We start from the raw sequence: 27,920 nt of genomic DNA, 5'->3' as shown, positions 1-27,920 counted from the left end.
TCCCTTACACTCCACTCTGTTACACCACAGAGTAAATGAAGAGCTCTGTCCTCACTTTACACAAATGTCCTCCTGAAGCTTCCTTGCTACCCATTCTTTGTACCAGTTCTGTATGTTGTGCTTCAGACCTTTCTAATTTATTTCCTGTCCTCATGCTTTTGTCTTCAACTCTTCATATTTGTTTTTGTTTGTTTGTTCTTGTTGTTTTGGGGTGGGGGGTGACTGCTCTTTTATTTGCCGTTAATGAACTTTGGGGCCCCTTGTGTGACCTTGGTCATCACCCCATCACCAAGGTTCTGCTTTTGTTCCCCTCTAGGAGGGGTGAGTAACCCAAGGTGGTTTCTTCACAAGCTGCAGTAGGCACCCACAGTGTTGTCAGGGTATCATGTTGGGGAAATGTCCAGCTTTGTCCAAGAGTTAGTAGAAGTGCTGGCCTTTGATCTTCAGAGACAACATGGCATAGACTTCACCACGATGGACCATGCAGGATACCTGGTTCAAAGGAACCATCAGTGGTGAACCCTCTAGCCTGTAGCATCACTGAACTCACAGAATAAAGGGAGAAGAGAAGACCAGCACCACGTACCAGGGTCCTGATGGTGCCACAGTGGACTGCCAGGCTGCAGCACCAGGGCATGGAGTGCAGGTCCAATGGCCACAGTCTGGGAAGTCTGTATCTGCAGGCAGTGCCTGGAGCAGGAGTCGGGCCAAGGCAGCTATGCTAGGAAGGCCCAGATGATGCTCTGGACCGTGCAGAACAGCCCAATGACTAAGAAGAAGTGGCCCCGTTCACACACGAAGAACAGCACATCTTGCGGCAGGGCTGCGTCTTGCAGGGTCCACTGTTATTCAGGTGTAACCTTGGCCTGCTTGGCTCCACTTCTGGGGCAGGACTTCCACCTCAAACATTCATATTTGATGCAAGGCATTTCTGCTGATTTCTAAGCACATCCTTCACTGTTCTCTCTCTTGACAACATTTCTGAGAGTACTTCAGATAAACACGATTCCCAGTTTTTGTTGGATTTCTCTTTAGTCCTGCCATGGGGAACACTCCCACAGGTCATATTGCAAAATGTTTGTACAATATGCTAAAGCATTTGGATTTTATTTTGAGGCCAACAGTGAACAATTAATGATGTGTAAGCAAAGGAATGACTTGAGCAGATTTGCATTTTGGGAAATATCCCTCTGGTTGAAGTGTAGAAATAAATTGGAATAGGATAAAAATAGAGGGAGGGGAATCCATGGAGTTGTTTGTAATGACTGAGACATGAATAGTGACAGGCCACTGATCAAAGATGAAGGGAAGTGGATTCAAGAGTCAGTCAGTAGGTACCATGTCATGTTATCACCAGTCAACATAATCAACTTAGGTTAGTTTTCTCTTTTATTTCTTAAAAGGACCTGCCAATGCCTATATATTTTCTCTTGTTTTATCCCTTAAATCCATCTCTCCAACTAAAATAAGCAATTATTAATACAGAGAAATAAACTTCTAGAGCTGAGTTTGACATTATCTAAGGCAATTCCCTCATTAGACAGAATGGAGGTCTCACTGTGAGAGGCCACATATATGGTTTGCTCTCCTTTCTAATCTGCTTTTGATGCCATTTAAAAAGAACTTTTGTTTTCCTTTACACTCCTCATTTTCACTTAGGTATATTCTCCATCAAATAGAAGTACACACTGCTTCCATATTCTTCATTCTTTCTCCAGGGAGTAGACAGGTCTTAGAGAGGTATTGGAAGAGGGACACAAAATCCATGTGCAAGCAGTAATGACACTACTTACCCACTTGAGCCCCATTCCCCAAGTCACTGGGCTGGAGAACTCTCTCCTGTATTGTTAGGTTCTGCACTATAATCCTGCCTGCTTCCAGCCCAATGGTTATGCCTCCCCTTGGAAAGCTCACGCTGTCTGTTTGGGGGTGACTTTAAATGGAATGTCACCCAAGTGACACCTTTGTGGCTTGTCATCAGCATCTTCCATTAAGTACAGCCATGTGAGTGTCTGATGGACTGTGTGAAACAGGCAATTTCCCAATTATAAGTAACTTTACTTGTTTTAAAAGTCTCAAGCCTTGTCACACACTTCTGTTGAAGGAAGATATTGCTTCTCAGTTTGTCACAGACTGTGATGCCCTTATATAATAGCTTTCTGTATCTCAGTGCTTACTTTTAAAAGCCCACCAGCTATTTCCATGTTACTAACAGCTGTTGTTAAATTAAATTTCTAAGTAAAATAATTATTTTGGGGGAGATTCAGGACTGAAGAGTTTTGTGAATGTCAAATTACTTTTTCTGTGTTCACTTCAGGAAGTTCTAATTTCTTTTTAACCACTTTCTGTAACAAATTCCAGACTGTGAAGATGTCTCAAAGTTCTATAACCAATCTATATTGTTTGCATTCCATTGTCTTTAATGCACTTTAGCATTTCTTTAATCTCTCCCACAGAGAAGAAATTCCACCTAGTCTTATTTTTTTTTGAGTGGGACTTCTCCTTTGTACAAAATAAAATGCACCTTCAAAGGTGTCTCAGTAAATAACATTTCTCTTTCACAGCTACATACATTTACACTTCGGAAAAAAAGTGAAAACATTGTCAAATGCAGCACATTAGTAGACTTTATGATCTATAATGAGCTTTAGAGGTCTTATAGTCTACTAGTTTGAAAAACAAATCATACTACAGACTCAGTGGTCACTGTCTACCAGGTAAAATATAGAGTGTGAGCCAGAAAGAAGGGGAATCTGAGCCTCAATCCCACAGAGGGGAATGGTAAAAGGAATAGTCATAAAAGGGTAAACAATTTGTCATACTGAATAGTAAATCAGTGGATGGAAAATACATATCTAATTTGCATATTAGATATTACATTACATTAGATATTACATAGATTTTATGTTACATCTAGTATTGCATATTAGATATTTGATCTAATTTGAGAGTAAAGATTTGCTCAAGGTCACACATTGGCTGTTTGAAGATGCACCCCTGAGTCTCTTGGCTGTGCTTCTTGTACATTACACCATAGCTGCTATTTGGCCCATTATACTAAGTATCTTGTCAGTAAAGAGAGATCTTTCCTTAAGAGAATAGATATTAGAGTCCGGGAGGTCTGTTTATATTCTTACTTCTCCACTATGTGACTGGGGGTAAGATGTTTTAGCTCTCTAAGCTGCAATAATTTCAACTTTAATATGATAATACTGACAGTACATATACACAGACATTAAATGACAAATGCATGCAAACTTTTTTGCTGAAGCTTGATACCATGCTTAATAACAGTTGAGTCATTAAGATTTTTAAAAATTATATATAAATATTTGCCTAAGACAAATAGTAGCTAGTAAATGATGGAGTTTCCACCTCATTTTATCTCTAAGTTGGAAGACTTCCACTGCTTCCACTTCATTCTTAGGATCCTCATTAAACCCTCCTTTTCCACTCTACTTTGGTGCTACCAAAAAAGCATCTTACCTATAGAGTCTTTGAAATTTCCTTGAGACTCTTCATAATGGGAAGTCCCTACCATTTCCACCATGACATTTTCTTAGAATATAATCAAATATCATCATCACTCTAAGAAAACGTTGCCTAATGCCTACATGTCTTCTAATCATACATTCAATTGTTAAATCACATTTCTGTCTTAGACATGAACATAATCTTCCAAATGCTTCAAGGCATATTCTTACCATTTACCATCTATAACTTATCCATCACCAAGTCTTATTATGCCTTAAACTCCTTCCCTTCAATGCCACTGTTACAGTGTTTTTTCAGTTTCACTGTTTATTTTTCCCTTCCCTCCAGTGCTTCTCCTTGGAAATCAGGCCTTCACACTGGTTCCAGAGTAGTCTTACTTTTTATAATGATAATCTCATCATTTCCTACTTAAAACTCATCAGTGACTCACTGGGTTGTCTCATTCACTATCCATACATCACAGTTCATTTTAGGGTAAGAATCAAGGACTTTAATGAAGACTGACCCCTTATTCTATAGGTTGGCTTATGGCCACCTCTATAGCTTTGTCTCTTGCCACATTTTTTTGATATATGAGTTCCCATCTATCCCCCCACACCTTCCCACTATTGAAAATTATGTTTTGTATTTGACATGCTTACAATTCTATACATCTGTACTCCCCTCCCTGTCATGTCTGTCTTATTTTACTCCTTTCATTATTCACATTTTTAGATCTTCACTGTGGTAGGCAGAATAATGGCCCTGCAAAGATGTTCAACTACTAATCCCTGAAACCTATTTCTAGTTGTGATGGCTAATTTTATGGGTCAACTAGGCCAGATATTTGACAAAACATTATTCTATACATTTTTGTAGAGGTATTACTTTTTTTACATGAGATAGACATTTAAATAATTAGACTTAGAATACCCTCTATAATGTGGGTGGGTTTCATTCAATCAGTTGAAGACCTTAATAGGAAAAAAAAGTGACCTTCTCCAGTGAAGAGGGAATATATCTATGTATCTATATATCTATATATCTATATATCTATATATCTATATATCTATGTCTTTTGGTTATGTTTCTGTGGATAACCCTGACTATACCATGTTACTTGACCTGACAAAGGAAAAGGAACTTGCCATGTGTGGTTAAGTTTAGGATCTTGAGATAGAAGGATCATCTTGAATCATGCAGGTATGTCCAACATAATCACAAGGGAGGCAGGAGAGGCAGAGGCAGAGAGTTTGGAGCTGTTATACCTGGCTGACTTTGAAGATGAAGGAAGGGGCAATAAGCCAAAAAAATTAGGAGGCCTCTAAAGCTGTGAAAGGCCAGGAGATAGATTCCTCCTAGAGTATCCAGAAGAATACAGCCCTGCTAACACCATGAGTTTAGTCAAGTGAAAGCTATTTGAGATTCCTGACCTCTAGAACTATAAGATAATACATTTATATTGTTTTAAGTCAACAAATTTGTGTCCTTTTGTTACAGTAGCAGTAAGAAACTAATACAGATTTTGGTGCATGGAAGTGAGATGGTGCTATGTGAATACCTAAAATGTGCAAGCATTTAGGAATTGGGCAGAAGATGAAAGAATTCTGAGGAGCATATAGCAAAGTCTAGATTGCCTTTAATAGACTGTTAATATAATGGGGCGCCTGGGTGGCTCAGTCAGCTAAGCCTCCGACTTCAGCTCAGGTCATGATCTTGCGGTCCATGAGTTTGAGCCCCGCGTCGGGCTCTGTGCTGACCGCTCAGAGCCTGGAGCCTGTTTCGGATTCTGTGTCTCCCTCTCTCTCTGACCCTCCCCCGTTCATGCTCTGTCTCTGTCTGAAAAATAAATAAACGTTAAAAAAAAAATTAAAAAAAAATAGACTGTTAATATAAATGTGGACATTAACAACTCTGCTAGTGAAAACTCAGAATGAAGTGAAAAGTGAACAGAAAACTTATATTGTCTTAGTGCACACATAAATCATTATAAGCAGACTGTTGGTAGAAATATGAGCATTAAAGATATTGCTGGTGAGGGATCACAAGAATATGAGGAATATGTTATTGGAAACTGAAGGAAAAAAGATCCTTGTCATATTGTGGTGGAAAGTTTCTGATTCTTGATTTTGGCTCAGGTCATGATCCCAGGGCCATGGGGATCAAGACCCATGTCAGGCTCCATGCTGAGTGTGGAGCCTACCTGGGATTCTCTCTCTCTCTCTTCCTCTGCCCCTCTTCCCTGCTTGCACTCTCTCTCTCTCTCACTCAAAAATAAGTAATAAATAAATAAATAAATATTCACACAAAAAACAAAAAATGGAAAGGAAAAAAGGCAAGTATGTGAGGTAAAAAAAAAGAAAAAAAATACACGTACATATACATATATATAATCTTCAAATTTGAAAATGTGTCAGGGGAATAAAAAGAAAAGGTACACACCCTTGAGATGGTTATTAGTATTTTGGAAGAACAAGGAGAAATATATGACCAAACATATAACAAAATATATGGAAATGAAGATAATGAAGAAATGATAAAGGACTCAGAAGAAAAAGCCAGGGGCTTTTACTTGCTAACAATGGGACTTATAGAAGAGAAAGGATCTAGCATAAGAGAGGCAATGGTTAACAGATGACAGAAGAAAATCTCTGTGAATTTAAAAACATTTAAATTTGTGTGCCTCTGTGGCTCAGTCAGTTGAGTGTCCCAGTCTTGATTTTGGCTCAGCTCATCATCTGAAGGTTCATGCTCTGTGCTGACAGGCAGAGCCTACTTGGGATTCATTCCCTCTCTCTCTTCCCCTCCCCCACTTGCACGCAACACTCTTTCTCTCTCTAAAAAATAAACATTAAAACATAAAAACATTTAAATCTCCTAATTTCAAGTCCTCTCCACATTCAGGCAAGATGAAGAAAACAAAGTTATCAACGTAGACATGTCCCGATAAAACACATGAACACTAAATATAAAGACTTTTTTTTTAAGATAAAGACTTTTTTTTAATGTTTATTTTTGAGAGAGAGAAGACAGCGTGTGAGCAGGGGAGGGGCAGAGAGAGAGAGGGAGACACAGAATCTGAAGCAGGATCCAGGGTCTGAGCTATTAGCACAGAGCCCAACAACGGGCTCAAAGTCAGGAACTATGAGATCATGATCTGAGATTATGAAGTCAGATGCTTAACAGACTGAGCCACCCAGGAGCCCGAAGATAAAGACTTTTTTAAAAGATTAAAATAATGTTTAAAATTTGAAAGATTCCTGACAGAAAAATAAATTTTAATAAAATATTAGAGTCATACCAGACATTTAATCTAAAATAATAGAAATCTAAAAGATAAAGAATGACAGCTACAGATAATAGGGGAAGGAACTACACTAGACTCTTTATTTTTTGAGTTCATTGTTAAGTAATCTCTATACCCAACATGGGGCTCAAACTCATAATCCTGAGATCAAGAGTTGCATGCTCTACTGTCAGAGCCAGCCAGGCACCCCAGGACTACTACAGTAGACTCTTGTATGCAATCAAATATTATTTATCTGTCAGGAAAAAAGGAAATAATTTCTAGATATTCAAATATTTGGAGAACAGATGTATTTGATAAAAATATTCCTGAAAGGATTCTAACAAATCAAGAAATGAAATTTATCAGAGAATCAAGATGGGAGAAACTGAACTGGTTAGCAATGATTCAATCTCTCTCCCATTCCTAACCTCCGTCTATATATGTTTGTAAATGGATAATGATAGTGTGTGAAGGTATAATAAAAATACTAAACAAGAGCTCTTCAGCTTATACAGTCATATTGTAAAGGAAAACTTGATAGTCATCTGTGATTAGATATTCTAAATTATCTTAACAAATATAGGTTTTCAGGAAGTAGAAGACTATCAAGAAATCTGAAAACTTTCTAAACTTCTTATCCTATAGTAATCTAAGGGTTAGGAAAATAAAATACACTAAAATGTTTATCTTAATACAATGTAAAATAAAGCAAGAGAAACAGGAAATATAGAGATGTAAAATATTTGGTGTTTTGTTTTCATATTATACTGAATATGTACATTTATAAATACAGATAGATATAGATGTCTGAGTTTCAGGAAATGAAGAGTAAACACAATGTCTTGGAAGAATATAAATATTCACTAATAAAAAGGGAGAAATGTTGAATAAAAACTGACTAAAACCAAAACAAAATAAAGAAAATGAATAAGAAGAAAAACTAATGTGATGAACATAATGTAAAATGGAAAGAATAAAAGCAAGTATATCAGTTGTTACAACAAATGTGAGATATTTTATTTAAAAATGGAGAAAAGACATATTTTTCAATAAAGGCTTTGGTTAATTGAGTATTCATAGGGAAACAAATAAAATTGGATGTTTCCCAAACATAGAACAAAAACATTAACTTCAGGTAGGTTGTAGACCAAGATAAAAAAGAAAACCTATAAGGCTTTAAGAAGATCACATGAGAAAATATCATCACCTAGTATTATGGAAAAACTGCTTATGCAAAGAAAATATTAACCATTTGATAAAAGACTGACATCTTAAGGAAAGTGAAAAAAAAGGAAAAGGTATGTGTATCACATATACCTAGCAAAGTGGTTGCACCAGAATATATAAAAACATCTGAAAAAACAATAAGAATAAAAGAGAAAACTCAAAAGAATATTAGGCATAAAACTTGAACTATTACTTCTATTAACAGGAAATCCAAATGGTCAATGAATATTAAAAAATGGGTAATATCATTAATAATCAGGAAAAGTGAAACCACACCCACTAACACCAGAGTGGCAGATAGACAAAAATAGGAAAGTCTGACAATACTAAGTGTTATCAAGGATGTTAACCAAATGATATTCATATTTACTGTTAGTGGTATTGCAATTAATTCAATTACACTGGAAAATGGTTGGGCATTATCAAGTTAAAAGTTTAAGATGCACATGATCTATGATGCAGCTATTCTACTCAAGATATATATCCTAGAAAATCCATGCATTGTGTGCACTAGGATACATGTTCAAGAATGTTTAGAGCATCATGGCCAAAGCTAGAAAACAAGTCTCTCAATAGGAGAATGGATAAATAAATTGTGGTGTAATCCTAAAAGAGAATTCAATACGATGATGAAAATGAACCTAAGCTATATGCAAGAACATGGATGAATATTACAAACAGATTGCTGAAAAAAGGAACAGGACATGAAATAATGAATATAGCATAATTCAAAGCTAGGTATGAAGTTTCAAACTTAAGAGTGGTAATAGTGCTGTGCTTCGAAATTATCACTATAACCTTCTCACACATGTAAACTCTTCTCAAAATTTATAATTATTTTTTAAAGTTTGTTTATTTTTGAGAGAGAGAGAGCAAGAGCAGAAAGGGGCAGAGAGAGAGGAAGAGAGAGAATCTGAAACAGGCTCCCTGCTGGCAGTGCAGAGCCCAACACAGGGCTTGATCCCATGACCCTGAGAAAATGACCTCAGCTGAAATCAACAGTCAGGCATATAACCCACTGAGCCACCCAGATACCCCTCAAAATTTATAATTTATGTATGCCATCTCTTTCTAATGGATTCTGATCTGATTCAATTGTCAAAATTATGGTAAAATTGTTTTGGAAACACTATTATTGATGGTCGTATTTTCCAAAGTCAGCCACAAAATTATTTCCTACCATGCATGCTTTTCCTACATGACATTCCTACCATAGATAGATGAGACTTATGTTCTGTCCTCTTAGAACTGGTTGGGTATATGCCAGCTAAGTGATGCTGTATGACCTCTGAAGCTAGGTCAAAACAGGTGATACAGTTTCCTCCTGACTCTCTTGGGACTCTCACTCCTAGAATTCAGTCACTATGCATGAGAAAGCCTAATCAGTCATACAGAGTAGTCATTTTTAGGGGTTCGTATGTAGGTATGAAGTCCCAGTAGATAGCCAGGAAAATCCACCATGCATGTGAGTGAGCAAACATTGAAATGATTTCAGATCTCAGTTACTAAATCATTCCTAGCCATTGAATCTTCCCATCTGAGGCTCCAGACATCACAGAGGAGAAACAACCTGTTCCCACAGTAGTATTTATGACTTTCTAACCTACAGAATCCATGAGTATAATAAAATAGTGTTTGCTTTATGTCACTAGGCTGGGTTTTCTGTGAAGCAAAGGAGTAACCAGAGAGATTTTGGTACCTGAAGTTGTGTATTACTATCACAAAAGGCTAAAACAGCTATCATTGACTTTGGGACTATGCAGTGTGTGAAAACCAGAAGGCCTCAAAAAAAGTATTAGCGGATCCAGCAGTTTTGAGGAGGCTGTAAGCAAAGGCTTGAAGAAAACAAGTAACATTTTAGTAGCAGTTGGAGGAAAGGGGAACCTTGTTACTTATTAGTGAAAAGTTCCACAAAACAATCACCTGCAGTGAGGAAAACAAGATACACACCTAATACACTTGATGACATACCGGAGGAGATTTCCAGGAAGACTATTGAAAGTTCCACCTGGCTTTCTCTCACTGCATAACAAATGTGACAGGAGAGAGATAAGCAAAAGAAAAAAAAATAAATCTAAAGAAACCAGCACTTGTTGGGTTCAAAAATATAACTATTTAATTCCCACCTTCTCCAGATGTCAAATCATTCTGAATTTAAGAAATGAGCTCCAAAGATCAAAATTAAGGTAGGGTTGTCAGATCCTTTGTTAAGACATCAAAAATATGTAAGACGATGTTTTATAGAACCTCTCAGACTGACAAAAAAGTTCCAAAAGGGGGTAGGTGTCTTGAAGATCTTCTCCAGTAAGATTTTTAGACACTCTATGATTAAGAATCTTTTCAAAATTTCAGTTTTTGATTGCTTTATTATGTGAAATTGATTCATGTTCTTTTAAATTCTTCTTCCTCATTAATAACTGCACATATTCTTTATTTGAACCACAAATTTTAAACAGAACATTTTTAAGTGTCATTCTCATAGAAATAGTAAATGATTAGCACTTTCAACTATTTTTGTAGCACTTTCAACTATTACTGATAAAACTTTTGAGTGTCATTTGTATCCAACCTTTATGTTACTAGGATTAGTCACTCATATTTTTGATTGAAATAATCATTTAGTTTCTATTTCCTCAAATGTAAGTTATTTATTTTGTACTCTCTTCCACATCACAAGACATTCCAGTCTTTTCTGACTTTTGCACAGTATCAGAAAAATGTCTAGACTACAGTCCATTATTAATGCTATTTTCTTCTTCCTTACAGATTCAGAAGAATCAATCTAAACTAAGAATTATTAGTCACAACACAATTCAAGGATAATGACAAACTAATGCTTCATCTAAAGGACAGTGAGTTTCATAAACCATCCTCAGAGCAGACTTGCAACTAATCAGGACTTAGGCCACCTGGAAGACAGTGCTGAGTGTTTTACAGATGCCACCATGATGGGAATCCAAATCTCCAGTGGTCTCTGTGGCATCCTAAGACAATCAGCATAAATAACTACATTATAACTTTATTATTAATTAATATTGCTGTTTACCACAATTACTATTACTGTTATAATTACTTCTACAGGAAAGAACCTCAGTTAAGAAAAAAAAAGCAGTGTGGCCATTTTAGTACTGAAATTTTGAGAGACTAAGAACCAACTTAGTACAAAGGTAGAAGCAGGTAGACTTAGGTGGCTATGTTAAGAATCCACACACACAAAAAAGGAAATATATTCTATGTGAGATGGCAATAAATGCTATAGAGAAATAAGGAAGAAGATTTCAAGGGTACAATGAGACTAAAGTTTCTGTTTAATATGGAAGATAAAGGAAAGTCTTTCAAAAATATAACAATAACAGGCATTCTTCGGTGATAATTTACAGAGCTATAATCTATGCACCTTTCTGTATGTGTTTCTGTATGTGTTTGAAATATTATATTTCAAAAATGTTTTTAAAAATTCAGTTATCATCAACAATGTTTCAACTATTTGAATTATTTTAAGAATTAATTTAAAATGTAAAATTCAAAGGGGCACCTGGGTGGCTCAGTCAGTTAAGCGACCAACTCTTGGTTTCAGCTCAGTTCATGATCTAATGTTTCATGCTTGGGATTCTCTCTCTCCCTCTCTCTCTGTCAGCCCCTCCTCTGCTCTCTCTCTCTCTCTCTCTCTCAAAATAAATGAACATTTAAAAAAATGTAAAACTCATGACTTTGAAGTTATTTTTATGGCTTAGGTTGGTCTTCTGCACTAGAAGGAACATTATCTGAAATAATACAGCTCATTTTATTATTTGTGGCTGAGAAAAGTTGGGTTATTGAAAACTTTGAAAACTGTATTAAATCTCTATGCAGATGGTTCACTGTAATATTAAAAGAGACTGGAGTGTGAGCCATGATTTTGAAAATTTCCAGATGTTTTTAATTGGCACTGTCTCCAAATAAAAGTATCTCTAGATGATGCAATAATTGGTAAGTTACTGTAGTCATCTTTTTCCAATAAACTTTAAATTTATTTCTAGTCAACATATAAATATCAAAGAGGATTAAATAATATATCTGAAGATCTGGAAATTAGCAATTGGAAGAATACATATGCAAACCAAATTGGCAACAACTTGTGTTCTAGCTACAGAAGTGGTTTGGATGGAAATTATGGAATGGAGACCATTAAAAATTTTTAAACTAAATTTTAAATTACACTTGGCTCTTCTAAATGATATTTTAATAGAGATGCTAGTATTTTTTTCTCTTTATAAGAAAGAAATATATTAGTTTTAAAGTTGATAGATTACTCAATAAACAGAGTGACTGAATGTCTAACTCAAAGCAAAGAATCCATGAAAAGAGAAGTGAAACTCTAGAAATGAAGAAATATGACATATCATTTGAAATAAAATAAATCACAATTTCTAGAGGCTTAGATTGCCTAATAAGTTATATGAAAATGTGCTTATAAGCTGACAAATATGAAATACATAATAAAATTTTGTATTTCTTCTAATTTATTGAGTCTCAAAAGTTAGCCCAAAGATGTTTACAAAGCTCTATGAGTTAGTAGTAAAAAATGATTCAATAAAATTGGGTAACTAATCATGACAGTGTAATAAATAATCATCCCTTAACATAATCTAATAACTAATTTTATTCATTCAGTCAAAAGTAGAGAGATTAATACTATGTGAAATTTTAATATACTCCAAGGTAGTCAAAAAAATCATTTTAAAAGTAATTTGTTCTGCTTTTGGGTCTATTTTTCTTTTTAACATTATCTTTCCATTCTCCTTTTGATAATTGGTTGATTCAAGTACCATTTACTTATTGATTTTTTGGTTATTTTTGTAGCATATTTGTTAGGAGATTATCAGTTTTCTAGATTTGATGGTTTTTTTGCCAAAGAGTTGCACATAATATTCTTATATTCATTGTCCTCATTTTCATACCCCCAGATACATTTTTTTCTCATTTCTAAGTTTTTAAATATTTTTTTAATTTTTATTTATTTCCAAGAGACAAAGCATGAGGAAGGGGAGGGGCAGAGAGAGAGGGAGACACACAATCTGAGGCAGGTTCCAGGCTCTGAGTTATCAGCACAGAGCCCAACACGGGGCTCCAACTCAAAACTGTGAGATCATGATCTGAGCCGAAGTCGGTCACATAACCAACTCAGCCACCCAGATGTCCCCCTCTCATTTCTAATTTTAACTGCTTTTTCTCTTTCACTGTTTTGCTTAGTTAAGTCTTAAATTCAAATGATAACTCTGGAATTCATTTTTCTAATATATTTTCTATTTCATTAATTTTAAAAGTTATTAATTCTTGGTGCACCTGAGTGACTCAGTCAGTTAAGCATCCAACTCTTGATCTCAACTCAGGTCTTGACCTCAGGGTAGTGAGTTCAAGCCCCATATTGGGCTCCACACTTAAAAAAGTTATTAATTCTTTTACTCTATTTACATTTTGCATAATTTTAATGTTTTATCTTCCAAATTAGTGATGTAAATATTAAATTTCTTGATTTTTGCCTTGTATTCATTAATAATGAATACATTTCAAATATATATATACATGTATGTGTATATATATATATATCACTAACAAATAGTCATGTGCTTTGTTACAAAGTATATCTTCACAGCTTTCCCAAAAGTAAAGATTTTATAAGTACTCTCTGATAATAAGCCAATGTATTAAGATAAATAAAGTCACAAGTACTTGGAATTAATTAACACACATTTAGATAATCTTTGGACCATAATTGAAATAAAGCCTAAAATTACCTAATTCTTATAAAAAGACAAAATGTGAATACTCCAAACCCAAACTATGGGAAACAACTAAAACAATTAATAGAAAACCATACATACCTTAAATGTCTTCATTATTAAGGAATAAAATATAAAAGTCAATAAATTTAATATTTATATCACTAATTTACAAGATAAAACAATTAAAATTATGCAAAATGTAAATAGGGTAAAAGAACTAATAACACTTAAAACTAATAGAAAATACATTAGAAAAATAAATTCCAGAGTTGTCATTTGACAATAGATAAGATTTAACTAAGCAAAATAGTGAAAGAGTGAAAGCAGTTAAAATTAGAAATAAGAAAAAAAATATATCTAGAAGTATAAAAATGAAAGTGTAAATAAGAATATTACGTGCATATGTGGAATTTACGAAACAAAACAGATGAACATAGGGGAAGGGAAGCAAAAATGAGATAAAAACAAAGAGGGAGACAAACCATGAAAAACTAAAATAAAGAGAACAAACTGAGGGTTGCTGGTGGGATGTTGGGTGTGTGGGCTAAATGGGCAATGGGCATTAAGAAGGACACTTGTTGGGATGAGCACTGGGTGTTATATGTAAGTGATGAATCACTAAATTCTACTCCTGAAATCATTATTACACTATATGCTAACTACCTTGGATTTAAATAAAATTTAAAAAATGAAAAAAAAGAAATATTCATACGTAAATAAAACTTTTTTTTATATACAGTATGAAGTATAATAGACCAAAACATATGTACTAACCACTCAATTTATTTTTACTAACCACTCATTTTAAAAATGTAATATTATCAATAATTTTAAGGACCCGGTTTACTACTTCTTGCATTCTCCTGCTTACCTGCAGTTGCTCTTCCATTGATGTTAATTGCTTCTCTGATTATTCTGTATATTTTCTTTTCTTTTCACAATAATTTAACCATATATGTATATATGCCAAAGCAATGTATTATTAAATTATATAAAATACAAATGTGTATAAATTTATATATAAATAGCATGATGCTGTAAAAAAGAATATTATGCGCAACTCTTCAGCAAAAATTTCAAATCTATAAAAATTGATAACTTCCTAATGAGTATGTTATAAAAACAAAAACAAAAACAATACATAATTTGAATCAACCAATTACCAAAAAGAGAAAAGACAATAGCCCTGAGGTCAGTAGAAGGTAGGAAATGAAGGAAGGAAATAATAAAGGTCAGAGCAAAAATAAATGACTAAGTAACAATAGGAAAAAAAATGAAATCAGAGCTTTAAAAAGATCAACAAAATTGATAAACCTGTAGCCAGACTCATGAAAGAGAAAGAGAGAGAGAGAGAGAGAGAGAGAGAGAGAACTCAAACAAAATCAGAAATACAAGAGGACAAATGACAACTGATACCACAGAAATACAAAGGATTGTAAGAGAATAATATGAAAAACTATATGCCAACAAATTGGGCAACCTAGAAGAAAATAGATAAATTCTCAGAAATATACAATGTTCCAAAACTGAACCAAGAAGAAATAGAAAATTTGAATAGACCTATTACAAATTACAAAATTGAATTGGTATGAAAAAGGTATGAGAAAAATAGAAGTTCAGGACAAGATGGATTTACAGTTGAATTTTATCAAACATTTAAAGAGCTAATACCTACTCTCCTCAAACCACTCCAAAAAATAGAGGAGGTAGGAAAGTTTCCAAATACATTCTACAAAGTCAGCATTATCCTGATACAAAAACCAAAGATAACACAAAAAAAGAAAACTACAGGCCAATATCCCTGATGAACATAGCTGCAAAAACCCTCACAGAATGTTAGCAAACCACATACAATACACTGAAAAGATCAAGTGGGATTTATTCTGGGGATGCAAGAATGATTCAATATTTGCAAACAACTAATGCGATACATCATATCAACAAAATAAAGGATGTAAATCATTTGATCATCTCAATGGATGTAGGGAAAGCATTTGACAAAATGCAACAATCATTCATGATAAAAACTCTCAACAAAGTGGAGTTAGAGGGAATATACCTTAATATACCTCATTCATAATTATATATGAAAACCCACAGTTAACATCATATGCAGCAGTGAAAAACTGAGAGCATTTTCTCTAAGATTACGAACAAGACAAGGTGTTCACTCTCACCACTTTTATTTAACATAATACTAGAAGTTCTAGCCACAGCAATGCTTTCAGAAAAATAAATAAGAGTAATCCATATTGGTAAAGAAGTTAAACTGTCACTATTTGCAGATATACTATACATAGAAAATCCTAAAGACTCCACTAAAAATCTACCAAAAGTAATAAATAATTTCAGTAAAGTTGCAGGACACAAATTAATACTCAGAAATAGGTAGTGTTTCTATACATTAATAATGAAGTAAGAGAGAAAGTAAAGAGAGAAAAAGTAAGAGAAAGTAAGAGGAAAAAACACAACACTAATTATAATTGCACCAAAAAGAATAAAATACCCCAAACAAATTTAACCAAAGAGGTGAAAGACCTGTACTCTGAAAACTGAAAACACTGAAAGAAATTGAAGACAACACAAACAGAAAGATATTCCATGCTCATGTATTAGAAGAATTAATATTGTTAAAATGTCCATATAATCCAAAGTAACCTATGGATTCAATGAAACCCCTATCAAAATACAAACAGTATTTTTCACAAAACTAGAACAAATAATCCTAAATTTTTTATGGAACCACAAAGGACCCTAAATAGCCAAAGCAATCTTGGGGAAGAAAAACAAAGATGCATTCTAGATCACAATTTCTGGATCACAATTCTAAATTTCAAGATGTACTACAAAGCTATAGTGACCAAAACAGTATGGTACTGGCACAAAAATAGACACATAGATCAGTGAGACAGAATAAAGAGCCCAAAAATAAATCCATGATATATGGTCAGTTAATCTAGGACAAAAGAGGCAAGTGTATATGACAGGCGAAAGACAGTCTCTTCAATAAATGGTGCTGGGGAAACTGGACACTTACATGTAAAAGAATGACACTGGACTATCTTTTAACACCAGACACAAAAATAAATCAAAATGGATTAAAGATCTAAGTGTGAGACCTGAAACCATAAAAACCCTAGAAGAGAACACAGGCAGTAATTTCTCTGATGCTGGCTGTATCAATGATTTTCTATATGTGTCTCCTAAGGCAAGGGAAAGAAAAGCAAAAATAAACTACTGGGACTACATAAAAATTGCACAGCAAAGAAAACCATTAACAAAATGAAAAGGCAGCCTACTAAATGGGAGAAGGTATTTGCAAATGATATATCTGGTAAGGGGTTAATATCCAAAATATATAAAGAACTTATACAACTCAAAACCAGAAAAACAAACAATCTGATTATAGAATAGGCAAAGGACCTGAATAGCCATTTTTCCAAAGTAGACTTAAAGATGGTCAATAGACAGAAGAAAAAAATGCTCAATATCACTAATCATCAGAAAATGCAAATCAAAACCACAAAGAGATATCACCTTATACCTGTCTGAATAACTAAAGTCAAAACACAAGCAATAACAAATGTTTGTGAGAATGTGAAGAAAAAGGAACCCTCTTGCACTGTTGGTGGGAATGCAAATGGGTACAACCACGGTGGAAAACAGTATGAAAGTTTAGTTTTTAACACTAAAAACAGAAATTCCATATGATCCCACTATTGGGTATTTATCCAAAGAAAGTGAAAACACTAACTCAAAAATATATGCACCACTATATTTATCCATTGTTATTTGCAATAGCCAAGATATGGAAGCAACTTAAATATCCAACAATAGACAAATGGGGGTGCCTGGGTGGCTCACTTGGTTGGGCCTCCAACTTCGGCTCAGGTCATGATCTCATAATTCGTGAGTTCGAGCCTCACATAGGGCTTTGTCCTGACAGCATGAAGCCTAAGTCTGATTCCAGTTCAGTGTCTCCCTCTCTCTGCCCCTCCCCTGCTCATGCTCTGTCTCTTTCTGTCTCTCTCTCAAAAATAAATAAACATTAAAAATTAAAAAAAAATAGACAAATGGATAAGATGTCCTGTGTATACACACACACACACACACACACACACACACACGCACTGGAATATTTTGCAGCCATACAAAAGTACGATATGGTGCCATTTGAGACAACATGGATGGACCTATAGGGTATTATGCTAAGTGAAATATGTCAGACTGACAAAGACAAATACCATAATATTTTACTCATAAGTGGAATCTAAAAAACAAAAACAAATGAATAAACAAAAAGCAGAATCAGTCTATAAATACAGAGAACAAAGTGATAGTTACCAGGGCGGGGGTGTGGGGAGGATGGATAATGGGTGAAAGGGAGTGGGAGATACAGGCTTCCAGTTATTGGATGAATAAGTCATAGGGATGAATGGAACAGCATAAGAACATAGTGATATTGTAATAGCTACATATGGGGACAGATGATAGGTACACTTACAGTGAACATAGCACAATGTATAAACTTGTGGAAACACTATGTTGTACATTAGTAGCTAACGTAACATCGTTTATCAACTCTACTGAAATTTTTTAAAAGATAAAAATTAAAAAAAAAAAGACCACCCAAAATGAACAAACAAGCAAACAAACATACAAACAAATAAAAGACAATAGGATCAGATGGTTTCACAGCTAAGACCTAACTTTAAAATATACATAATTCCGGGGCAGCTGGGTGACTCAGTTGGTTAAGCAACTGACTCTTGATACCTGCTCAGATTCATGAGATCCAGCCCCACACTGAGCTCCACACTGACAGCATGAAGTCTGCTTGGGATCCTTGTTCTCCCTCTCTCTCTGTCCATCCCCTGCTCATGTGTGCGCTCTTTCTTTTTTAAAAAAAATATGAATAATTACAATGATCAGTAATTACAGATCACTGAAAAAGAAAAATACCCCAATTCATGTTATAAAGCCAGTTATATTGGTTAGGGTTCCTTTTAACTGTACATATTAGAAACCTTATTACAGAGAAAAAAACAGGCTTATTTTATTTTTTTATTAATTTTTTAAGTTTATTTATTTTTAGAGACAGAGACAGAGACAGCTTAAGTAGGGGAGGGATAAAGAGAAAGGGGGAGAGAGAGAATCCCAAGCAGGGTCTTCACTGTCAGCACACAGCTGGATGTGGGGCTCAAACTCATGAAACCCCGAGATCATGACCTGAGCCAAAATCAAGAGTCAGATGCCCCAACAAAAGGCTGCTTTTAGCCTCAAAACAAGTATGTCTGAGGCAGGGGTTTGCTGACCTTAGTTCCATGGGTTAGAAGGGTGAGACCACTAGATCTTCTATTCCCTGGATCTTCTCTCAAGATGACTTCTCCACTTCCAACCACCAAGGGTAAAATTGTGATGAAGGATAAAAGGGCCAAGGGAGCATCTAAACCAGACTTCTATTTTTATCACTCAGGCCACTGTGATATGATTACTCCTCCGTGGAAGGAATGGAAAACTGAGTAATTAGTTTTTACACCTCTACTGTAGAGACTGGCAAGAAGTTAGGATTCGATGGGTTAGTCCCTTGTAACTGCTACTTAAGCATAGAGAAACCTGGTCAAGATTTTACAATGTATGTGTGTATATATAATGTATGGTAAAGTGGTATTTAACAGAAAAGGAAGTCTGGTAGAGGACACTGGAAATTTTTGAGAAGGAACAAAACCCAATTACGTAAAAAATCTAATGTCAAAATTGTGAGTTTGAGCTTTAGGAAAATTTGGACTTTTGGAAAATCTGTACTACTAGGCATTTATCCATGGGATATAGGTGTGGTGTTTCAAAGGGACACATGCACCCCCATGTTTATAGCAGCACTATCAACAATAGCCAAAGTATGGAAAGAGCCCAAATGTCCATCAATGGATGAATGGATAAAGAAGGTGTGGTGTGATCCCAGACTTTAGCCTCTACTACAAAGCTGTCATCATCAAGACAGCATGGTATTGGCACAAAAACAGACACATAGACCAATGGAATAGAATAGAAACCCCAGAACTAGACCCACAAATGTATGGCCAACTCATCTTTGACAAAGCAGGAAAGAACATCCAATGGAAAAAAGACAGTCTCTTTAACAAATGGTGCTGGGAGAACTGGACAGCAACACGCAGAAGGTTGAAACTAGACCACTTTCTCACACCATTCACAAAAATAAACTCAAAATGGATAAAGGACCTGAATGTGAGACAGGAAACCATCAAAACCCTAGAGGAGAAAGCAGGAAAAGACCTCTCTGACCTCAGCCGTAGCAATCTCTTACTCGACACATCCCCAAAGGCAAGGGAAATAAAAGCAAAAATGAACTACTGGGACCTTATGAAGATAAAAAGCTTCTGCACAGCAAAGGAAACAACCAACAAAATTAAAAGGCAACCAACGGAATGGGAAAAGATATTTGCAAATGACATATCGGACAAAGGGCTAGTATCCAAAATCTATAAAGAGCTCACCAAACTCCACACCCGAAAAACAAATAACCCAGGGAAGAAATGGGCAGAAAACATGAATAGACACTTCTCTAAAGAAGAAATCCGGATGGCCAACAGGCACATGAAAAGATGCTCAACGTCGCTCCTCATCAGGGAAATACAAATCAAAACCACACTCAGATATCACCTCACGCCAGTCAGAGTGGCCAAAATGAACAAATCAGGAGACTATAGATGCTGGAGAGGATGTGGAGAAACAGGAACCCTCTTGCACTGTTGGTGGGAATGCAAATTGGTGCAACCGCTCTGGAAAGCAGTGTGGAGGTTCCTCAGAAAATTAAAAATAGACCTAGCCTATGACCCAGCAATAGCACTGCTAGGAATTTACCCAAGGGATACAGGATTACTGATGCAGAGGGGCACTTGTACCCCAATGTTTATAGCCAACAATAGCCAAATTATGGAAAGAGCCTAAATGTCCATCAACTGATGAATGGATAAAGAAATTGTGGTTTATATACACAATGGAGTACTACGTGGCAATGAGAAAGAATCAAATATGGCCTTTTGTAGCAACATGGATGGAACTGGAGAGTGTGATGCTAAGTGAAATAAGCCATACAGAGAAAGACAGATACCATATGGTTTCACTCTTATGTGGATCCTGAGAAACTTAACAGAAACCCATGGGGGAGGGGAAGGAAAAAAAAAAAAAAGAGGTTAGAGTGGGAGAGAGCCAAAGCATAGGAGACTGTTAAAAACTGAGAACAGGGGCGCCTGGGTGGCGCAGTCGGTTGGGCGTCCGACTTCGGCCAGGTCACGATCTCGCGGTCCGGGAGTTCGAGCCCCGCGTCGGGCTCTGGGCTGATGGTTCAGAGCCTGGAGCCTGTTTCCGGTTCTGTGTCTCCCTCTCTCTCTGCCCCTCCCCCGTTCATGCTCTGTCTCTCTCTGTCCCAAAAATAAATAAACGTTGAAAAAAAAAATTAAAAAAAAAAAACAAAAAAAAAACTGAGAACAAACTGAGGGTTGATGGGGGGTGGGGGATGGGTATTGAGGAGGGCACCTTTTGGGATGAGCACTGGGTGTTGTATGGAAACAAATTTGACAATAAATTTCATATATTAAAAAAAAAAGAAGGTGTGTGTGTGTGTATATATATATATATATACACACACACACACACACATACACAATGGAGTATTAGTCGGCAATCAAAAAGAATGAAATCTTGCCATTTGCAACTACGTGGATGGAACTGGAGGGTATTATGCTAAGTGAAATTAGTCAGAGAAAGAAAAAAATCATATGACTTCTCTCATATGAGGACTTTAAGAGACAAAACAGATGAACATAAGGGAAGGGAAACAAAAATAATATAAAAACAGGGAGGGGGACAAAACAGAAGAGACTCTGAAATATGGAGAAGAAACTGAGGGTTACTAGAGGGGTTGTGGGAGAGGGGATGGGCTAAATGAATAAGGGGCACTAAGGAATCCACTCCTGAAATCATTGTTGCACTATATGCTAACTTGGATGTAAATTTTGAGAAAAAAAAAATTTTAAATACAGAGAAAAAAATCTGTCACAGCATTATATTTCAGATATCTTAGCTAAAACTAAGAATTGGGTAGAGAAGTTACCTTGGGCTGAGGTAAGCAGGTGCTTGGAGCCTCTTTAAGTCTAGTACTCCCCTCCAGAGCTTGCTGGTGACCCACCCCCAAATTCACTCCACTCTTACATGAGGTTCCTGTCAAACCTCTCTGATTTTGATCCACCCAGTCTCTTCACTTTTTTTTTTATTTTTTTTTTTAACATTTATTTATTTTTGAGACAGAGCATGAACGGGGGAGGGGCAGAGAGAGAGGGAGACACAGAATCAGAAGCAGGCTCCAGGCTCTGAGCCATCAGCCCAGAGCCCGACGCGGGGCTCGAACTCACGGACCGCGAGATCGTGACCTGAGCCGAAGTCGGACGCTCAACAGACTGAGCCACCCAGGCGCCCCCAGTCTCTTCACTTTGATGGCCATTTCAAATCATTCAGGGTATGAGCAGTTGAAGGCCCTGAGTGCTGCTTCTTCTATTGCCATTTTGAAATTGAAGAAGAGTTTATTGTTCAAGTACCTGGGATATTGGATTCAAATATGAATTTGATCACCTTCCCAGCCACTTGTTAGCTATGTAGTCTTGGGTAAAAAATTTTGGGTAAAAAATTTAACATCTCTGAATCTTACACACCACACCTGTAAAATATCTACCACACAGAGTAAAACAAGTATTTAGCATATTAGGTCACATATAATAATTGGTTAATGATTTTCAGCTGTAAGTATTATTATTAGATGATCCTTATGAACAACTAAGAAATGTTATTAGAGATTTTCTCCTGCCATAGTTTTAATCATTCATTCAGTCATTTATTTAGCATCTTCTACTGTGCTAGAAACTTTAGGACTCACCAAGAATTTTAACCTAACAATTTTTTACAAGTATTAATTTAACTAACACATATAATGACCTCTAGGCAAGTTTCCCTTCTACACGAAAGAAGCTGAAAATCAGATCAATTATTTGTCCAAAGCCAAACCGGTAGAAAGATCGAGGGCAGGATTAGCCTTCTCTACTTTCTCTTAAAAAGTTTCCAAAGGTGGCTGTGCATCAGAATTCTCTAGAAAGCTTTTTCTCTAAAACACAAATGCCTGGGACCTACTCACTTTTCTGATTCAGGGAGTTTGGGAAATGCCACTCTACCTTTGGTGTCTAACATGGTAGCCACTAGCTCTAGGTAACTATTTATATTTAAATTAAAATCAAATGAAATTTAAATTCAGCTCTTCAGTTACACTAGCTACATTTGAAAGGCTCAATAGCTACATATGGCTAGTGGCTACTGTGTTGTACCACACAGATTATAGAATATTACCATCATTGAAGAAAGTTCTATTGGAAACACTTCTAGTCTCATTCTGCTTCCTAGGATTTCATAGTGTCACTGGGTATAAATGAAAACTTTTTGCTAACAGGGGAGAGTGCAGGGGTGGTGGTGGTAGAGCAAAATGAGTTTCTCCTAAAGAAACTGAAAATAAGATGTTCCTTTGAGAAGAAACCTGTGGAATCAATGCCATCTTGACCATATCAGAGAAATCAAAGATCTAGTGGTAGTGGCTCACCAGCCAATGGGTTTAACTATAACTTGTTTGACTATAGTAACATATTAAAGATGGGACTTTTAGAATGGTGTTTAATCAGTCACTAAAGACTAGAAAGGGAGAATCACATAGGTGAGCTTTGGGCCATGACCACTTAACTACCATCCAAGGAGTAGGAACTTTAATCAAGAAAAGACAAGACCTTCTCTAGATGCTTGCAACAGGTCAGTGTATAATGCTATACAGTTACACTTATGTAATTCCTGTTTTTAATTTAGTACTTTAAATTTGGTACTTTAAAACTTTTTTTTAGAGAGAGAGAGAGTGTGCATGAGTGGGGGAGGGGGAGAGGGAGAGGGAGAGGGAGGGAGAGGGAGAGAGAGAGAGGGAGAGAGAGAGAGAGAGAAAGAAAGAGAGAGAGAGAGAGAGAGAGAGAGAATGAATTTTAAGCAGGCTCCATGCTCAGTGTGTAGTTCTATGCAGGGCTCAATGTGGGGCTCCATCCCTCAACCCTGGCATCCTGACCTGAGTTGAAATCAATCAGATGCTCAAATGACTGAGACACTCAGGCACCCCTAAAATGGCATTATTAACATCTGTCTCATGAAAGTCTTCCCAGGAAGAGAATATGACAGAACTTCTACTTCATATTCAATTCTCACTGATTATTATGTCATTTTATAAATTAGAACATTGGTATTGTTTTCTTTCCTGTTTTATTCACTTGTATATATAAGTCTATCACTAAGAAATAGATCTGTCCCCTCTGTATTGAGCCTGCAGGGCTAAGGTCCAGACCTTGACATAGTAAATTGAACACATCAAAGTGGAAGTGAACTGTGATGAGATTTCTTGGCACCTGGGCCCACTTTCTTTGCCACAAACACCAATGACCCACCCTACCTGGTCCCTGCATGTGGCAGCAAAACTGATTAGCAGACAATGAAATAATTTCTACATGCAATATCATACTTATTTTCATCACAGTATCACAAATGTTATTTTTAGTGTAATTTGACAAGGAAATTAAGGTTCAAGGAAGTATAACGATTTGACCAGTCATGAAATTATTTGGAGAGCCCAAACACCTAGTTTTTCTAGATCCCAGCCAAGTACCTTTCCCATTATTTTTCTCTCATTCTGTCAGAACTTAACAACCTACAACCATGCCATATCAGAGTTCTATAGCCTTCAAAATCTGTTCTAGAAATTAACTTATAATTGATTTATCAAATTCATTTACTCATAACAGTACATTTTTGTTTATTTCTCTGATGATTAAATGCAATAAAATTCTCTGATATGTGTGTCTTAATTGCTTTGAGGCTTATTAAGTAGAGCATTTGTCATTGTTTTATGCAGCCCAGTTGGAAAATCACCATTTGGAAATTATAGTACAGGTTAGTTTAGTATCAGAAACAGTGGATCATCAAGGTTTCCTGGAGGTAATAACAGATGATTTGAAGTTGTGTGTCAAATCAATCCTTGTTACCCTAGACCAATGTTAAAATTATAAACTGCCATGCACCTATTAGATACCTCCAACATCTATTTGTTGAATGGATGCATGCCCTCCATCTCTTTAAGCCTAGAATTTTTGCTCAATCATGTCCAAAGCCAAAAATCACCCCCATAATATATGAAGTTCATGACTCCAAAATTTACAGCTCTCCTTGGGTTCCTATGTACAATAATGTCTCAAATCTCAAGCTGTAGGTTTTATGTGAATATCCTTTAGGTACCTTAAAATCCACCTAGCATAAATCAGATACGATTTCCCTCTGCAAACCTGCTCTCTCATTCCTCAGCTCTCTTTCTAATATCTTCTCAGTAACCCAAATTAGAAATGCTGGAATCATCTTTCTTTTATCTTGCAGCATCAAATCTTTTTCCCTAAATGTACCACTAACTCTATTTCTGAAACATCTCCTTCATCACATCTTTACACTTCTTCTGCCAAAAAGATAGTGCTTGCTATATGCAAATATTAACATATTTAAACCTCTTTTTTTAATGTTTATTTATTTTAGAGAGAGATAGAGAGAGCGCAAGTGGGGGAGGGGCAGAAAGCGAGGGAGACACAGAATCCGAAGCAGGCTCCAGGCTCTGAGCTGTCAGCACAGAGCCCGACGCAGGGCTTGAACTCATGAACCGTGAAATCATGACCTGGGCCCAAGTCGGATGCTTAACCAACTGAGCCACTCAGGCGCCCCTATTTAACCCTCTTAATACTCCCATGAATGTAGTTAATAGCATTATCTTCATTTTTCACGTGAAGACACTGAAACAAAGTTTAAGTAACTCCCTGAACTCACATACTTACTGAACCCTGGAGAAAAGATTCAAACCAGGCAGTGTGGTCCTAGAGGCCATGCTATTAGAGTCTGACTGCATGGTGCTTCAATCCTGCAGCCTGCCCATCCCAGTGCTGCTAACAAGACTCAGGTCCTACAACCTCCCAACCGGTCTTTCTGATCTACTAACTCTCCTCTTCTGAACCATTCAAAAACAACAGGTGAACAGAGGTAAGAGAAATCCTTTTGCCCTTACAATTTTATCTCCCACCTAAAGCCTTCAAAAATTCTCATCACCTACCTGTCTCCTTCCCAACCTCACAACTCCTACAATTTAGAAATTTCCACCATAATATGAACCTAACTTCCTTATTGTCACTTTCCTCTAAGTAGGGTTATATCAACCTCGATTGTGTGCTTTGTCCTGTCTCAGTGCTCATATCTGTGCTGTTCCCTGACTTTTTGAATACATTTTTCCACAGCATGCCACATGTTCAGTACTACCGGTTCTTCAAAGTCAAGTTCATCTTTTTAAAGCTCTCCTCCAAAAAAAAAACCTCTCTTGATTCTCAAGTGAAGAATTCCCAACCTTGCCACTGCTTCTCCCTCTTCCTCTCCCTCTCTCTCCTTTGTGTGTTCTCATGGTACCATTCTGCGAGGTGTGGGAAGACAGGGGCACACAAAACTGGAAAGAACAATTCAAGGTAGGGCAAAGAAGAAGTATGTTCCATACTGTTCCATACAGTGTTAGCTAAGTCATCTACTTCAAACACCTCATTTTATAAGCAGGAACCTTAAAAACTATGAGGAAAGGGACTTTGCATTGACAGAAGCGGCTGACTCTGATTTCAGGGTATGTAATCAGTACTATTAATATGCCTCTTAACAGTACTTCATAGAGGGAGGTGGGTGGGGGATGGGCTAGATGGGCAATGGGCATTCGGGAGGGCACTTGTGATGAGCACTGGGTGTTGTATGTAAGTGATGAATCACTAAATTGTACTCCAGAAACCAATATGACATTATACGTTAACTAGATTTTAAAAAAAATTTTGAAATAAAATATTTAAACTGTATATATATATATATGTATATATACATATATATGCTTCATGAATTCATACAGTGAAAATGCTAGGCAGGCACTAAGCATGATAATAGAAAACTTGGAAAGATATCCATGGAAACTTGCAAAAAACATTAATGAAATGTTACATATGTCTGATTCCAATTATATAGGATTATGTATGAATATGTGTATGTGTGTGTGTGTGTTCACAAGAAAGAGACTCAGTAGATACATGCAGAAGAATGTTCATCAAAGCACAGTGTTTATGTTTAGATGATAACATTTGTTCTATATAACTGTGATATCATTTAAAGCATTTACAGTAAGAATGCATTATGCTTGTGATCGGTAAAAACACAAAAGGGCTGAGTGAAGTTTAGAACAGAAAAGGAAATGAGCTTCTCCAAATATTTGCTTGGGAAATACAACACAAGTTTTACTGAAGGATCCCTGTGGTTTTATTTCCTTTTTAAAGTTTCCATTTTTAGGGGCGCCTGGGTGGCGCAGTCGGTTGGGCGTCTGACTTCAGCCAGGTCACAATCTCGCGGTCCGTGAGTTCGAGCCCCGCGTCAGGCTCTGGGCTGATGGCTCAGAGCCTGGAGCCTGTTTCCGATTCTGTGTCTCCCTCTCTCTCTGCCCCTCCCCCGTTCATGCTCTGTCTCTCTCTGTCCCAAAAATAAATAAAAACGTTGGAAAAAAAAATTAAAAAAAAAATAAAGTTTCCATTTTTATATTTTCAGGAAGAATTTTATAACTAGGTAGGAAAGACAAAACCGCCTAGGTTTTCTGCTCCCATGACATTCAACCTTCGTTAGATTAACAGAGTTGTTATAGTTGTTCTGCTCACAATTAAAAAAGAAAGAACATTATTTCCCAATCAAACATCTTTTTCCCCCTGAAGTGTTCTATGACCAAATTAGCCATATTAGGGTTTAAAATCTCCTACATGTTTCTTTTAACAAGCGGTATGACATTTTTATAAGCAATTTAAGAATACTGCCAAAAGGGACATTAATGTACTGAAGGGTCACACTCTAAATGAGGCCCATTTAAAGGTCACAGTATACTTACGGGGTTTTCCTGAGACCGGGCATACTGTAACTTGAAACAGCATTCCTGATTGCCTCACTAATCGTATTTCACTATCTCTGGTGCTCCTCAT

At 36.3% G+C, this 27,920-nt stretch overlaps 1 pseudogene; it reads right to left on the bottom strand.

The window, feature by feature from the left end:
* Positions 1–344: 344 nt before the first annotated feature.
* On the bottom strand, positions 345–27,920 carry LOC124505911 (transmembrane protein 223-like; annotated as a pseudogene).

Source organism: Lynx rufus, unplaced genomic scaffold (assembly GCF_022079265.1).
Source record: "Lynx rufus isolate CCGP_SWC_20201006 ecotype Redwood Valley unplaced genomic scaffold, mLynRuf1.p SCAF_9, whole genome shotgun sequence".
NCBI lineage: Eukaryota > Metazoa > Chordata > Mammalia > Carnivora > Felidae > Lynx > Lynx rufus.
This window is presented reverse-complemented; position numbering and strand designations above follow the sequence as displayed.